Source organism: Piliocolobus tephrosceles, chromosome X (assembly GCF_002776525.5).
Source record: "Piliocolobus tephrosceles isolate RC106 chromosome X, ASM277652v3, whole genome shotgun sequence".
NCBI lineage: Eukaryota > Metazoa > Chordata > Mammalia > Primates > Cercopithecidae > Piliocolobus > Piliocolobus tephrosceles.
In genome coordinates this window covers 26,605,596-26,611,383 of record NC_045455.1, presented here as the reverse complement: position 1 = coordinate 26,611,383, position 5,788 = coordinate 26,605,596, and positions in this window count along the sequence as shown.

Here is a 5,788-nt window from a genome sequence, read left to right as displayed (position 1 = left end):
TATCCAGATAGAAGCCACATTTTAAAGAAGAATTCTGGGCCATGGATTCATTTTGCCTAGATTTAAATCCCCTGCATTTCTTATTGTATTCAAAACCTTACTAAGGCATATAGCAAGGAAGTAAGTAGCTATAAGACATATCTGTCTCTTTGTGTATTTTATCTAAATGTCTTTAATGCTCTCTATTATTCTAAAATTAGTTTTTATTTTAAAGTAAATATGTCAACAACTTCTTCATGTTGTAAAGTATGTATCTATGTAATCCTTGTGCATGTCTCCTTTAGCACATACATGACCATTTATCTAGAGTTCATACTTGTGGAACCATAAGCAAATAATTACGGGAAAAAAAGGAGCAAATGAATCTGGAGAGAATCTGGAAGGCAATGAATTCCATTCTTTTAAACTGAATTTTGAAAAACACCAAGAATAGCCAATCATATGTAGAATTATAATAAAAGAACATTCAAACAGACGCATATGTAGAATTCTAATAAAAATTTATTCAAATAGAGGCATATGTAGAATTCTAATAAAAGTATATTCAAATAGAGGTATATGTAGAATTCTACTTGTTTACTAATTGCAATTCTAACTATGTAGGAGAGAATATAATCAAGAGCTATAGTTTAGGGAAATATTAAGTGTTATTTTCATGGAGATGTAATAAAGCAGACTGCTTTAAAATATTTAGCAATAGTTGATGTGTGGATAATAGAAAACGTGAGAAATAAGCTTAGATTTGTTGAAAGAGAGCAGAAAAATATACTACAGACATGACAGACCAGGCTAGTGGAATCAGTGTATTTCATCTTTTCTAAGAAAAAGAAATAGTGTAGGTATAAAATAGACTAGATTTGAGGGTCAGAGTCCAGAGACAGGACTACCTTTATTTATTTTATTTAAAAAAAATGCACATGGCATTTATCATGCTTCAAGGACATCAGTAATAATCTGTAAGTCATAATAAATAGTTCAAACATCACCATAACAACAATGTGAAGTAAATCAAGAGCTTCAAGTAGAGGAGTAGGCACAGGCATATATTGCCTTTAAACATGCTATACCTGTGTCAGTGTTAGCAAGAATGAAACAGGAGCACTAACTCAGAAACCTGTGCAGAACTTCTGCTTGGACAGAAGTCAGGCTGTCCTACCTTAGGAAGTGCTGGGATTACAGGTGTGAGCCAGCGTGCCCGGCTCAGAAATATCTTATAATCAACATTACTCACTGGCATTCTCTTAAATAAGCCGTGAAGTACATTTAGGGACATCTACCAACAAGTCTGTCACACCTTGTTTTTCTGCCAGCGACAGAACAGATCACAGCTTCTTGGCTGAGTCCATTGTAAAGTAGCTTGTATTTAGGGGGCATGAACAAAATAATTTTCACTGTATCTTTAAATATTGGATTCACACTCAGGAAAGTGAGAATGGCACACTGTGAGACACACAGGAGACAAAATTGAATGAAGGCAAAGACATGTAACATCTCCCATCTCATTTTCATTCTATGGCATATGCTCATTGAATAAAATAATTCATGAATCGTTTTAAATACTTGTCTTTGTTACATTACCGCTTCTTTCATCCTTTCCTCTCTCCTTCCTACCTTTCTTTCTTTGTTTCTTCCATTCTTTTTTTGTTGTTGTCTTCTCTTAGTACATATCTTAAATACATGTACACTAAATGCGTAACTCATTTGACCTGAAACCCAGCAGTTTCTCTTTAAAATCATTAGTATGTATAAATAAATTTTTTATTAAGTTTTTTTAATCTCTTCTACTTACCTGAGTAATATCTAATTAACTGAACACTGAGTTCCTACATCATTGCTATGTGATCAAAGAGATACCCATTATCTACAAGCTATCTTTGAACAACAAATTATTTTTCTTCAATCAGAAGTTAATGCAGATATAAATGAATTTAAAAAACATGTGGTTTATATATTGATATCTTTCCTTATTATGACTTCTTTCACCCAACATTTTCCACAGTGTGCAAGGAGGCAACTGGAACATGAAACATGAGGATAAAAACAAATGGTGAGCCAGGGAACTGAACACATTGTCTGCATAGACCATATCTTTAGGCAGCTGTGGGATGACTTTCCTAAAGCTGTCTCATTGTTTCTCTCTCCACTATTATAGAGTGTATTTCAACACATTTCAAAGTCTGTGAACTAACAGGATATTACCAAACACAGAGGATACTCACTTTTCTAATTTAGCAAGACAAAAAATTCAAAGATTGATTGATTTTTTTCTGATAACAAAAAGAAAAATGTTATCAAAATCTCAATTTTGGTATTTCTTAAAAATGTATCTAATGCTCTTCTAAGAATCCAATTTTCATGAGCCCAAGAATTTCCATGTTTGAGTGTACTGTTTGTCTCCTCCTTGTATGGAACAGTTTATCTTCATGATTCATTCAACAAAGATACATTCTGAGAAGTGTATCATTAGATGATTTTGTCGTTGTGGAAACACCATAGATTGTAATTATGCAGACCTAGATAGTATAGGCTACTACACACCTAGGCTGTATCTGTATGGTTTAGCCTATTACTCCTAAGCTACAAAGCTGCACAGCATGTTACTGTGTTGAATACCATAGGCAATTGTAACTATTTGCGTATCTAAACATATCCAAACACAGAAAAGTTACAATAAAAATATAGCATAAAATACAAATAATGGCGCACCTGTATAGGGCATTTACAATGGGTAGAGCTTGCAGGACTGGAAGTTGCTCTGGGTGTCAGTGAGGGGTGAGTGAATGTGAATGCCTAGGACATTACTGTACACTACTATAGACTTTATAAACACTGTATACTTAGGATACACAAAATATATTTAATTTTTTTCTTCAATAATAAATTAAACTTAGCTCATTTAAACTGTTCTTACTTTATAAACTTTAAAACTTTTTTAAAAAAACTTTTGCCTCTTTTGTAACAACTCAGCTTGAAACACAAATTATACAACTTTACAAAAATATTTTTTCTTTATATTCCTATTCTTATTTTTGTATCTAAAATAATTTTAAACTGTTTTGTTAAAAACTAAGACCCAAACACATACATTAGCTTAGGCCCACATAGGGTCAGAATCATCATTACCACTGTCTTCCATCGGCACATCTTGCCCCACTGGAAGGTCTTCAGGGACCACAATATGTAGGAGCTGTCATCTCCTGTGATAATAATGCTTCCTTCTGGAATACCACCTGAAGCTGTTTTACAGTTCACAATTTTTATAAGTAGAAGGAGTGCACTATAAAATAAAAATAAAATATGCTAAATACGTAAACTAGTAACATTATCGTTTATTTCCATTATCAAGTATTGTGGACTGTCCATGACCTCATGTGTTCTGTTTTTATACCACTGGCAGAACAATAGGTTTATTAACACCAGCATCACCACAAACACGTGAGTAATGGATTGTGCTACAAAATTAAGATGGCTATGATGTCTCAAGGTGCTTGGAATTTTTCAGCTACATTGTAACCTCATGAAACCACCATTGTATATACAGTCCCTGCTTGACTGAAACATCATTATGCAGCATATAACTGTGTGAATGGGCCATCAACAGGCCTAATCTACCGATTTATGGCCTTTCTCCCTTAGCAAGAGTAGTAGCAAGGATTTACCTTTACATAAAGCATTTAATATAAATAATATGTAAAAATACAATCAAATATATAATAAGCACATAGTGGAACTCATTGACCAATCACGAACATGATAAGAATTCTGCAACTAACAATAGTGAGTTTCCAGTGAGGCAAAATATACTTTCAAATCCTAAATTGAACCAATGATATCAAAGAAACTTGATATTAGATAAATGATAGAGTAACCTTAGCTCAGGTATCTTTTCTAATTATAGAAATAATGCAAATGATGTAGAAAAATATTTTTGTTGTAATTATGTATCGAACTTTTATTTTTGCTTTCTTTTTGGACTACTGAATTATACTGTGTTGTGGTTTTGGAAAAGCTCTCAAACTGTGTGTTCCCTGTGATCTCACACCAACACAACTACATAGAAGACTTCTGTGACCTCAAAATATGTAGTGATATCTTCCCACCAGCAAGCAAGCATTCAGTTTTGTAGTAGACACCTACTGGGTTTCCTCCATTCAATTCCAACAATACCTACCTGGAGATAATGTCAGATCCCACAGGCTGGGGTCTCAGTCCCCCAAACTGACCCTTCTTCAGACACCAGTAACAAGTTTAAGCCTCTGCAACTTCTGACCAACTGGCTTCAAGTTGGGGTTCCTACAACCCCTTCTTTATGTTTGATTAATTTACTGGAGCAGTTCACAGGACTCAGAGAAGCACTGACGTTTCCCAGTTTATTCTAGAGGATATTCTAAAAGATAAAGATGCAGAGATGCACAGGGCAAAGTATGGGGGACAGGGCAGCATTTACATGTCACCTCTGGGTGCACTGCCCTCCAGGAACCTCCATGGGTTTGGTTATCAGGAGGCACTCTGAACCCAGTCCTCCTGGGTTTGCATGGAAGCTTCATGATGGCAGCATTCCTTCTCCAAGGGTATGGGGCAGGTTCTTCTCTAGAATGGGAGTCTTATGACCTGCAATCAGAAAGGCAGGCAGGGGAAGTTTAAAGTCCTGCTATGGGGCAGGTGAAAGGAGGGCAGGAGAAGGTCAGAGAGATTCTCATTCCTGAGGCCTGCTCCTGAGGCCAGGCACACAAAACATTATAACAAAAGACAATTATAACAAAGGCTATGGGTGTTAGGAACCAGGAACCAGGAAAGAAAAAGCAATGTTATGTATATATCCTTACACCACAATTGCATTATATTTTCTCAGTTATTTTCAAGAGAACTCCATTGTTAGGTACAATTATATTTATATTCTATAAAAAGAAGCTGCAGCAGAGACTTAAGCAAATTACTCAAGGACACACAACTGTTAAATATTAAAGAAGTAAAACCAAGAAAAGTACTGGGATTAAAGTACTCACAAATTTAACCACAGTAATTATTCAATATTTATTTGCTTCTTTTGGTATATTAACATTCTGGCCTTCTTTCTATCCTTTTTATCTCCTTAACTCTGGCTCCCTCATATTTTTCTTCAACGTATGTATTTTAAAATGTGCGATTATAAACCATCTTAAAAGTTGCATAATCATGTTTTGTTCTTAATGTGTAAAAATCTACTAAAACATTTTTCAAAGGTTTCTGGTGATATTTATATTAAACCCTTAGAGAGAAATTAATTGAGATTTGGCTTTTTAAAAATATCTTCAAATCTCCCTTTAAATATTTTAATTATTTACACATAACATGTCTATCACAGACTATTATAATAGCATATAGTATTTATTTTAATATATATGAATAATATATACAATATATGTAATATGAGCAATAAATTTTATACATTACATGTTATACATTATCTATATGTATAATATATAAGTATCAAATAAAATATATTTTAAAAATTTGCATGCATACAATAACTGTTTTATCTATTATACCAGAAAATCCTACACATGTATGATATTGCCTGTTTCATTCATTCTCACCAATGTTATTATTTTGTCTTTGACTTAATTTTAAATTTTATGAAAGTCATGTTTGTTGATATGATTAGGGTTTGTGTCCCCGGCCTGGTAGAAGGTGATTGAATCATGGGCCGATTTCCGCCTTGCTGTTCTTGTGATAGTGAGCTCTCATGAGATCCTGTTGTTTAAAAATGTGTAGCACCTCCCGCTTTGCTCTCTTCCTCCTGCTCTGG